The sequence below is a fragment of the Anolis carolinensis genome, chromosome 1 (assembly GCF_035594765.1).
Source record: "Anolis carolinensis isolate JA03-04 chromosome 1, rAnoCar3.1.pri, whole genome shotgun sequence".
NCBI classification, from domain to species: Eukaryota; Metazoa; Chordata; class Lepidosauria; order Squamata; family Dactyloidae; genus Anolis; species Anolis carolinensis.
The window spans coordinates 234130180-234142321 of record NC_085841.1 but is presented as its reverse complement, the minus strand read 5'-3'; the positions used below and the strand labels follow the sequence as shown (position 1 = coordinate 234142321).

The 12142-nt window shown below is 37.9% G+C and overlaps 1 protein-coding gene across 7 annotated transcripts in view; it reads left to right on the top strand.

Annotated features, from left to right (window-relative positions):
• The window catches only part of r3hdm1 (R3H domain containing 1), a 97743-nt gene that overhangs the window by 1141 nt on the left and 84460 nt on the right, over positions 1-12142 (top strand). The gene's annotated exons all lie outside the window — the stretch shown is intronic.

The following is a 12142-nucleotide window of genomic DNA, read 5'->3' as shown; positions in this document are numbered from 1 at the left end:
GTATACACAGCCCCAACAGGTCAAAATTCATGTATATGTGTGTGTGTGTGTGTTTCTATACCTATATCTAAATATCTATCTCTATATATCCCTGAATACAATATGCTTCTAAACAGCCTAGAATCCAGCTTAGAATTTTTTCTATAATTATGAAACTTCCATGTATACACAGCCCTAACAGGTCAAAATTCAGCTGCTGCTGCTGCTGCTGCTGCTGCTGCTGCTGCTGCCTCTTCTTCTTCTTCTTCTTCTTCTTCTTCTTCTTCTTCTTCTTCTTCTTCTTATTATTATTATTATTATTATTATTTTATTTCTTCCATGCCTCTCCTCACAGCTTGAAGCAGGTTATAGCATTGCTAAAACACAGAATTATTTTAAAATACTTAGTAGAATACACATACAGTAGCAGCTCGCTTATCCAACATAAATGGATCAGCAAAATGTTTGATAAAATGTTGGATAATATGGAGGAATTAAGGAAAAGCCTATTAAACGTCAAATTACATTATGATTTTAGACATTAAACACCAAAACATCATGTTTTACAACGAATCGACAGAAAAAGCAGTTCGATATATGGTAACATTATATAATAATTACTGTATTTACAAATTTAGCACCAAAACATCACAATGTATTGAAAACATTGACTTCAAAAACATTGACTAAAAATAAAGATAGAATTGCATAAAATGAACTTATAGTAACAACATTGTTGGAAGTTAAATCCATAAAAAGTTTAGTCCTTGCTGCCTAGAGAAACAGCTGTGGATCTGGGCGGGAGGCAGACTGTGTTGGATTATCCAGAACATTGGATAAGCAAAGGTTGGATAAGTGAGAGACTATTGTATTACTATTAATACCTATTTCCACAAATACACATTAAGTACACATTATATATATATGTGTGTGTATATATACAGTACATACACATTTTCTCTAAATAGCTATCCCTGTATATGGTATACTCCTAACAGCTTTTTTTCCTGTAACTATAGTAGCGTCTTGCTTATCCAACATAAACGGAGCTGTCAGAACGTTGGATAAGCGATATTGTTGGATAATAAGGAGGGATTAAGGAAAAGCCTATTAAATATCAAATTGCATTATGATTTTACAAATTATGTACCAAAACATCATGCTTTACAACAAATCAACAGAAAAGGCAGTTCAATACACAGTAACATTATGTAGTAATTACTGTATTTACAAATTTAGCACCAAAACATTGCAATGTATTAAAAACATTGACAACGAAAACATTGACTTCTAAAAGGCAGACTGCGTTGGATAATACAGAACATTGGATAAGTGAGACTGTACTGTATTATACCCCATGTATACACATTTTATTCTGTAACTGTTATACCCCATGTATACACAGCCCTAACGGGTCAGAATTTAGGAATATAATTTATATTCTCTTATCTATCCATCCATATTTCTGTATATGGTATACTACTAAGAGCTTAGAATTCAAGAATATTTCCTTTAATTCCCCCCCCCCCCCCCCAAAAAAAACATTCTATATCCATGTATATATCCCTAACAGCTATATATAGAAGGGGGGGTGACCCCTCCAGTGTATAGACCACGTACAGTTTATAATTCAGGAATATTTTAAATTAATTTTTTGTTTATAGATATTAAACCTCAATGATATTAAGTCTCAACAGATCAGAATTCAGGAATATGTATTTTACATTTAGTCCATTATTTTAAAAAATGAGTGAGTATGATATATTACCTTATATCATTCTTAAAAAGAAGAACTAGTACAGACCTGTCTTAGTAATGATCTGTTACACTGGCCAACACATATTTCACATGCTGATTACAAAAAATGGTATCATTTTTGGAATCAGCAAGTGAAATATATCCAGAAACAGGTCTAACATTTTAGCCACCAAAATGTGTGTTGGCCAATGTGGGATCATTACTAAGACTGATAGCTTTGCACTAGTTTTTTTCCTTTTTGAGAATGATGTATGGTAATAGGCCATACTCTTCTTTCAATTAAGATTAATTTTTAAAGCAATGGGGTAAATGTAAACATATGCCATCTACCAGTTTTGCCATCTGCTCACCCATAGAAAACCAGGATAACTATATCTAAGAAACTAGTGCTGATGCGGTCTATCCAGTGCAATTTTCTGAATCAGCACCTTAAATAACCCCAGGAACAGGTCTAAAAACTAAGACTCTAAGAAAATAACTGGATTAGATTGTGTATATAGCCCTAATGGCTTTTATACATATAGTAGGTACATATAGTTTGCGCCCCCCTCTAGTCTATACACCCCTCACAGTTTATAGTTCAGGATTTTTAAAATCACACCCTCTTCCCAATTATACATTCAACAGGTTAAAATTTAGGATTTTTTTAAAATCAAAAAATTATATACACATATTTACACACTCCAATATGTATACATATAGATAGATAGATAGATAGATAGATAGGAGCCCCCAGTGGCCCAGTGTCTTAAAGCGCTGAGCTGCTGAACTTGCAGACCCGAAAGGTCGCAGGTTCAAATCCAGGGAGCCGAGTGAGCGCCCTCTGTTAGCTCGAGCTTCTGCCAACCTAGCAGTTGGAAAACATGCAAATGTGAATAGATCAATAGGTACCGAGCTGGCGGGAAGGTAACGGTGATCCATGCAGTCATACCGGCCACATGACCTTGGAGGTGTCTACGGACAGCGCCGGCTCTTCGGCTTAGAAATGGAGATAAGCACCAACTCCCAAAGTCGGACACGACCGGACTTAACGTCAGGGGAAACGTTTACCTACACACACACACAAACACATATACACACATACATACACACATACATACACACACATACCTGTAGCTACTGTTAGCTGCCAAAGGATTTGTACCAGGCATAGGCAAAACCCGGTCTTCCAGGTATTTTGCACTTCAACTTCCACAATTTCTTACAGCTGGTAAGCTGGCTGGGATTTCTGGGAGTTGAAGTTCAGAACATCTGGAGGGCCAAAGTTTGCCCATGCCTGGTCTATACAGTATGGCCCCTGTATCTGTAGGATTGGTATCCATGGTTTCATTTATCTGATAAAATATATCCAATGGCTTTCACTGTTATCTGTGGTTTCATTTATCAATTTATCCTGTCTACACATTTTCTGGGTCCTCCAGCACGATTCCATGGTATTCTTGGGCCAGAAGGCTTTTCTTTCAATATAATTCACTGCTTTATGTCTTTTAACATATCCTTATATGTGTAGTGTACGACATGGAATTGTCATATATGAACCAGTTATTCTGTATAGTGCTGACAAATGCTTGCAATAACCTCAAGGCAGGAATTATAGTTTTGAGGTCTGCATTATCTGTCCTTCCTTCCAACGGGGCAAAATAAATGGTGCATTAGGATGCATCTACACTATAGAATGAATGCAATTTGATACTACTTTAGACAGCCCTTGCTCAATACTATGAAACCTGGTGGTACCCAGTATATGGCATCCCCTTTCCTCAGATGTCAAACATGTTCCAACATGTCCTAATTTTAGGTATATATTGAAGGCTTGTTTTTGAAACCCACCCTGGTTTAGTTACCATCTACAATATGGGTTATGCAAATATTGTCTAATATTTTCTGCCATTATTTTTGTTGCTTCAGTATTTTCACATGCAAGAGATGTATTACTATTTGGCAATACGTAACATAATGAAATGTTTATATACATGGCTTTTTTAACTTAATGACTCACTACTGCTTATGTATATGTGGGCAAGAAGGTTATGTCTCCTTTAGTGAAGCACTGTCGTTTGAGTTGGTCATTACCAGACAGTATTATTTTCTCCTTATCTGCTAAAAGGAAATATATTCCTCCCATTAAGGCCTCTTAAGTGCAGCTCAGTGTCTGCCTAGAGAAAGGCTTGATGCCTACATACTTATGGTTGTGAATCATGCAGTAAATGCTTTCTTTTTCTAAATAAACACATGTACGAAATAATTGTAGATGAGTTGGCCAACCTAGAGGAAGTTACTGCTTTTCTTTCTTTCTTTTTCTTTAATAAATACATTCTTTTTAAAAGATACCCACCACTATTGAGAAGTACGTATTAGCATGGCCCATGCTGGGTAGAGGAGCAGGCAATTTTTGACTGTTATAATTTTATGTATATGGAAAAATAACATTTAAAAAAAAGAATTTATTTGTATCATAAAGTCAATTGATACATAATCATAGATGAAAATGCCAGCATATCTTTTAGAAAACGTACAACTTTGAGTTGTAACAACTGTATATCATAACGTGTCTAAGCTGGTTTGGTGGCTCTTACAGTGCCAACTGGTTTTATGCTTCTCATTATGTTGACTAAACAGAAATAAAAAGCTCTAAATTGCATTTTTAATTAGTGTATCAGAATATTCTGATTGAACCTTTTGTAGAAAACTCAGATTGCTCTTCCCTGTGGCCCTGCAATTGGTGTCCTCTTTTTCTAGAAAAACAACTCTAATATACTACTACCAACTGGCATGAAAATTGCTGGTGGCCTTTGCAAACCGCTTAAACATGTTTTATGTTCCTACCTGTGCATAACTCATATTTTAATAACTATAGTCTTGGTTGTTAGTTGCATTGGATGTACCTGATTGTAAACAAAACTGCATGGTGTTACAGGATGTTATGTCCTCATGATCTCTGATAATCGTCCTGCTTCTGTATTTGGAAGTGGGAGTTGTGGAGCCCCTTAAATTGCTTGAATGGAGTTATGGCATTCACAATTTGAGACTCTTATTCCAAAATATTCACAGCTTCTTAGAAAGTAGCATGTATTTTAGAAGTGCTTGCTTGGGTGGTTTTGTGAAAATGAACTGGGAGAGAAGAGGAGGAACGGAGTGTCAAGCAAGCATTCAGATATGTGGTGTGACATATCTTCAATCTGAAATATTACCATAATTGGACAGTGGAATTTATTGTGGCATAAGTATGTTTTGAAGTGTGTGTTTAATAGGAATATATTTTCATAACCTGTTAAGATTATGATTCCAATATTGATTAAATATTCATGCAGAGCAGTAAAAAACGCAGAAGACTAGGGGTTTATGTGAGCAGAGGTAAAAAGAAATTAAACAGTAAGACAAAATATCCAGCCTCCCTTTCCCTTTAAAAAGTCATGCGCATAAAATAAGCATCAGAGACATCAAATAAAATAGCAAAAAATATGTTTACTCACAATCTTGTATGATGATGGTCATACAGGCAAAAACATCTTAGTTCCAAAGAAAAAACAGTTCAGGAAACTACATATCTCTTAACAGACAGGAACATCAGCATGGCATGGTCAGGAGCGAAGAGGAAGAGACAGGAAGAGGCATCTGTACATCACTTCCTGTGTGTCCCCAGAAAGGATACACCCATTTCCCATTTCATATGCAAAACCCTTAAATGGTGTCATCAACTCTGGAATGCAGCTTGGCTCAGGTTACTAAGCAACAGACATAACTAACTACATAAACCATCCCACATTGAAAATGCATGCATGATTGCTTAGATAACCCAACAGTATTCCTTGAAATATCTATTTAAAGTGAGAGAGCTATTTATATCTTCAAGTTTAGCTTTAATGCCCTGTTGGCTGCAAATAAAGGTTTTGGTAATGATATTACAACTTTATCTGGTTAATTTTGAAAAGATGTCTCCATTTGCATTACACTGGTTTTACCTGAATTGACTCTTGTCTTACCTGAATTGACTCGCATCTTACCTGAACTGACTCTGAATAGGAGTATGTATTGTGCTTTAATATAAAAAGGGTTTTAGAAAAATGAATTGAGTGTTTTAATATGAAGGTGCTGATTATAGAATTGAATTAGTCTTTTGAAATAACTTTTGCAATTTTATATTTAAAGATAAATCATTTTGTCACAATTGATTAGTGCCTGCAGCAGTTCTATTTAGCAGGAATTAAATTGTTTTTCATTCACATTTACAATGGTATTCTATTGCTTTCACCTTTTAAAAAAAACTATATTTTAATGATTCAAGTGTTTTTTAAAGGCGTATATCTTTTGATTGTAGCAGTACTGAAAAACAGCTCACCAGTTTGGTTTTGGGTTTGCAGGAATGCGACTCTTCCTGTTCATGGTTGTATCTGGCACAGTGTGAATTGAAGTCCAGATGGAACAGGACATGAGCTACATCATCACTGTCTGCTTTTAGCAGCCTCTCCATATGACATTTAACTTAAAATGGAGCTAAGTGTGATGACTGACGATGAATAACTCTTCAATTTTGTTATGGGAGGGGGAAGCAGACAAGGATTACTGATATACGAAGAACCTCAGTGTGGTGAGGTTTAATGAAGGTTGCTGTTACTTCATTGTGGTTAATCCAGTCGAAGATGATAATATGTGGTGTTTTTCATCCTTGCCCACAGCTCTAATTATGAATGTTCGATCCATATAAAAAGTCTCCAAGTTTTTGATGAAGCAGTCATAATCCAAAGAGTGTGCATTACAAGGTGTAGTTCCTCTTAGGAGGCGGGGAGAGGGGACATGTCTGCATAGATCAAATAGTATGTCACTAGTAGCTGGTTAAATTCATGTGAGCAGACTGTGACTAGTTATTTCCCTCCCTGCAGGAGCATTAATCTTTTCCCATTGAATTACTGGAATAAAAGGAATAGAGGTGGAAATGTTCAAATGGGAAGGTAACCCTCTCCTTTTTGTGTCTTCTCCTCCCTGCAGTTGAAAGGGAAAAGGGAGAGCAGCAATTAGACTTGCTTTCAGATCCCTTATGAAGGTGGAGGAGGTAGAGAATCTGCCAAATTGAATTTGCTTTGTGTATGTGACCATGCTGAAGATGCCCATCATTTGCCCTTAGGGAAATTCAGCAACCTTTATTTGTGTGTACAAATGTATGTTTGATGTAGGAACCCATTCCTGGGGGTGGGTTTCAATTTAGCAACTTGATTCAATTAGAAAAGAGTGAGCCAATTGCCCTAGGGTAGATGTATTGGAATCTTTGGCCTCAAGACATGGAGAAAGCTTTTGAAGTAGACAAGACGGGCTTTATGTGGCCTCATCCTCCGTTTTGCAGCCACCTGAGCCCTCCAGCGCTTAGATTACCCCCATTAAAAAATCCCCAAAATACTGCTTCACTCTCTCTGGCAAAGCACTGAAAAACCTACAAGTAAAACCCAGGGGTAGATTTCAATCAGTTCTAAGCCCGATTTTCAGCTAATATCCAGCTGAAAATTGGATGCTGTGGTCTGCTAGGTAGGACGAAAATTGGACCTTCAATGCATTTGCCCAACCTTGCTTTAAGGTGAACATAGTAAATGGAAATGTGAGCACATTGTTTTCACCTGTTGATTTCCAAAATAAACTTACTCTCTTTGTTCAGTACTGAAAGAGTTTTTTGTGTGTGTGTGTGTGTCAGGAGCAACCTGAGTCGCTTCTGGTGTGAGAGAATTGGCCATCTGCAAGGACGTTGCCCAGGGGACGCCCGGATGTTTTTGATGTTTTTTCCATCCTTGTGGGAGGCTTCTCTCATGTCCCCGCATGGAGCTGGAGCTGATAGAGGATGCTCATCCGCGCTCTCCCCAGGTGGGATTCGAACCTGGCAGCCTTCAGGTCAGCAACCCAACCTTCAGGTTACAAGGCTTTACCCCATTATGCCACCGGGGGTTCCTACTGAAAGAGTGAGGTAAAGGTATATGTTTCCCCTGACGTTAAGTCCAGTCATGTCTGACTCTGGGGGTTGGTGCTCATCTCCATTTCTAAGCCGAAGAGCTGGTGTTGTCAGTAGACACCTCCAAGGTCATGTGGCCGGCATGACTGCATGGAGCGCCGTTACCTTCCCGCCAGAGCGGTACCTATTGATCTACCCACATTGGCATGTTTTCGAACTGCTAGGTTGGCAGAAGCTGGAGCTAACAGAGGCCGCTCACGCTGCTCCCAGGATTTGAACCTGGGACCTTTCGGTCTGCATTCAGCAGCTCAGCGCTTTAACACACTTCGCCATCGGGGCTCCTTATCCTTTATTCTTTCAGCAGTTTGTAGGCTTTTTGATTACTTTTTGTGTATCCTACATTATTCCCAATATCAGAGGCTGGGCACACTGCAGATTTATAGTCATAAAGTTAGAGACCCCTTCCTCCCCAAACAATTGCAGGGGATGTATTCCCTACTGGACCATACCTACCTAAAAGCATAGATATCACCTTAACTTTTTATTGCATTTATATGCCATGTTTCTCCAAATGTAGGATCCAAGGCACCTTTAAATTAATTGAACCATGGTGACGTAGTGGATTAAACTCTTGTGCCAGCTGGACTGCTGATTTGACGGTTGGGTTGCTAACCTAAAGGTTGCTGGTTTGAATCTATGATATGGGGTGACTGTCCTGACTGTCAGCTCTAGCTTGTAGAGACATGAGAGAAGCTTACCAGCAGGATGGTAACACATCAGAGTGCCCTCTGGGCAACATCTCTGTAGACAGCCAATTATTTCACACCAGAAGCGACCTGCAGTATATCCTCAAGTTGCTTCTGACACGATTAAAAAAAACCTGACTTCCAGTTCCTTCATGCCATAGAATTGTGTTGGAGGATCTAGAGCCTCCTAGAGAGGTATCCTTCCTAGGAATTTGCTAAGTCCTCCAATGCAGCTCCATGATAACTTCTGGGGAAGTGTACCATAGAATTACATTAGGGACCTAGCAAATTCCTAGGGAGACAATTTAACCATTTATGGGTTTTACAGGGGCTCTTACTATACTTTTGATTATAGGATTGAACAGCCTGGACTTGTTTGGTTCCATAAACTACAGTATATGCAGGCAGGAATGAATTGTTGGGGCAGGCTATGCTCGTTTATTTCTCTGTTTACTTTCTTTTTTCTCTTCCAATCATTTAGCTGCTTTCGTACCTTATCTTTAGCTTGAATTAATCCAAAACTAACTATTTTGTGTCAACAAACTACCACAATAAATGTGGAATATATGTTTAGCTCCAGCATCACCTTTTGACTTTTTAACCATGGTTTATGTAGTAAATTGCTAAGTAATCCCTTCTAATTTCAAACATGGTCGAGGGAGTCTATAGTAGCTGCATATTTGAACACTTCCTCCGTGAATATTGATTTCACCAGCTTGACTTATTAATAAAGAACTATTTTGAAGCTTGGAATAATAACTGCAGTGGGCCAGTCTGAACTCTGTTTTTTTTTTAAGTGTTTCTTAAACAAGCATTGGGAGCTACTGTAGAAATTGGTACTTTGCTTTTGTACTGTCTTTGTAGCTGAAGTTGTGGCTAGTTGAAGGCCTAAGTAAGTACCCTTAAAGTGCCAGTTCCTGTCTGATTTCGAAAGGTAAGCATGGTAAGCCCTGGTAGTAGTACTTGAATGGGAGAGCTATATTTCCAAGGAAAGAACAGTCAGAACCATTTTCAGTGTTCCTTCCCCAAGAAAATCCTATGAAATTCATGAGGCCACTATAAGTCCACAGGAACACGGTGGAAAAAATATCCCTCCCCAGATGTTGGAGTTCAGCTCCCAGCATTCTGCACCATGGTCTTTGTTGTTGATGGTTAGAGCATCAACATCTGGAGGGCTGCATACTTTCCTTTCCTTCCCTCTGAAGTTGTATTACTTACCAATGATTTGCTTTATTCAGTCAGAGTTGAGCATCATATTTTGTACCTAAATCATGGTGAAGGTTCTGCCACAGATTGTGTTTATAATTTTTTTTTCGTGCAAGGGGAGAAGGGATAAAAATATAAGAAATAATTTGCCCTCACACCATGATGACAAATGGGATTTTCATCTAGTTTGTAACTGTGTTTTGTTCTTTAATATGACCTGGAATACAGTTTGCCAAATTTGGATGAAACAGCTAACTATGGTTTGCTGCTAAAAACGTGGTTATTCACTGAATGTGAGAAGAGAAATGATGCAGCCAAATCATTGTAGATGCAACATCTGAAGTTTTTGTGTCAAGTTCCTTTTATCTACCTCATATTGCATCCATTTAATGTGATGTTACTGATTACCAAATTATTTATGGGCTTGCTTTAAAGTGCTGGTGTTCACTTTTAATATACATGTGGCTTAAGGCCAATTTATCTAAGTTTCTTCCTGTAAGATAGTGAAAAAATATACATACTGTATGATGTATGGTTCTCATATTGTATATAAATTAAGTTCTTAATGTACTATGCAGTATGTCTGCTTGCAAGCTGCCAATGTAAATCTGTATTGCTGGTCTTGGCTTTTCATATCATATTCTGGAAGGTTATCAGGGTGGTTTTGAGTTGTTCATTCTTTCTCTGTGCTGTATCTTGGGTTCTTTGGCTGAAACCCAGTCTTTAGTCCCAGACACCATTTCATCCTTATTATGTGTGTCTATGTGTCTTCAAGTTGCCTGACAACTTGTGGTGAGTTCATGAATTTCATAGGGCTTTCTTAGCCAAGCAATACTCTTATGATAAACCATGGCTATTTGTGAATTATAAGTCTTCAGAAGGACAAAAATGCTCATAAGTTCCTGTAGGACAAGCCTGAGAAGGATGGCTAAAGCAAAGCAAATCCTTTCACAGCATTGCAAAATGTTATTTTGTGCTTCGTATCTGAAAGTACTTAGAAAAAGTAACTGGTGTCTGTGTGGATTTCCCCCCACTACCCAACTACTTGCACATTCTTTCAGAACAACCACAACAATTTGCGCCTCTGCTGGCAGCAAGCCAGGTTAACTCCTGCCAGTACCTGCGTATTACTCTTAAAAAGCCTCTATAGACACAAGAGACAAGAAGCTTAATCTTAGGTCTAATTAAATCAATGCCTGACACCAGAATCTAAGTGCAGTCAAATTTACCCTTAGTTAGGCCACAAGTGTGGATTATAATCTATATATATAAAAGGGTAATGAAGTTTCGGCCTAGGACAAAACAACAAAACTACACACCCCAGAAACACTAAACTTGGCAGCACAACCCCTCATCCATGCCTCTACGTTCATACAACAAAAAGAAAAGAAAAATAAAGTCCTAATTAGAGGGAGAGGAATAATTGTTTTTATCCAATTGCTGCCAGTTAGAAGGCTAAGCTCCGTCAGGGGAAAACCTTTAGCCTTTACCTTAACTACCACCAATACCTCAACTTTATTTCCATAGGAGTTGTTTAAAGCTACAGACAATGCGGTTGCTGTTGCCCGCTTTTGGTCCAAAACTATTTAGTTGCTTGTGATTTCTTTTTTTTTCTTCCATTATTTGAAATGTATTTGTTGTACAATGCTTTTGACACGAAATAAATATAAATTTCCCATACCACCATACTTCGCCACAGCAATGCGTGGCTTGGCACAGCTAGTTTTCTATATATTTTTGGCAGATAATTTTCTCAGCAACACAACAACAATAGCAATAATACATTCATATAAATGCCACTTTCTCCCTAGCATTAGAACTCAAGGAGGCTCATGGAAATGTAAAGAGATAAAGCCTAAAACATAGGCAAATATGTAGGTAAAAACATAGAAAAGTCATTTTAGAATGCAATTAAACATTGTAAAATTACAACCATTCAAAATCTATTCAAAGACAAAATTGTAGAAAATTTATTGCATTCACTTCCTAAGAACTTGACAAAATAGAAAAGATTCATTTGCCAGCCAAAGAACAGCAAGGAGGAAACCACGCTAGACTTCTTCAAGAATATTTTCTAAATCCTATCTAGAGGGAGTTTTTGCAAAGGCCACTTCTGTAGTTCCCACCAAATAATTTTGGGAATGTGGTAGATTTTGAGAGAAGCCTCCCTAAAGATCTAGAGCCCCATCTGGTTTCTGTTCTTGACATGGCATATACGCCAGCTATGTAATGCTTTATAGTTTTCTAGGTTGAACTGTGAATGGACACAGATCACAACCAATGGAGTTGTTGCAACAAGGGAGTTGTGGACTTTTTGTATTGAACCCTCACTAACAATTTGGCTGTAACCTTTGGGACCAACAGAAATTTCCGAGTACTTTTCAGATAAGTGCGTCTTACCATAATCTAAATGGGATGTAACCAAAGCATGTGTTGCTGTGACTAAATCAGATATTTCCAAGAATGGACAGTGTTGGTGCATTAGCTTTAACTGCAAATTCATTCCTGAACACGGCAGAAA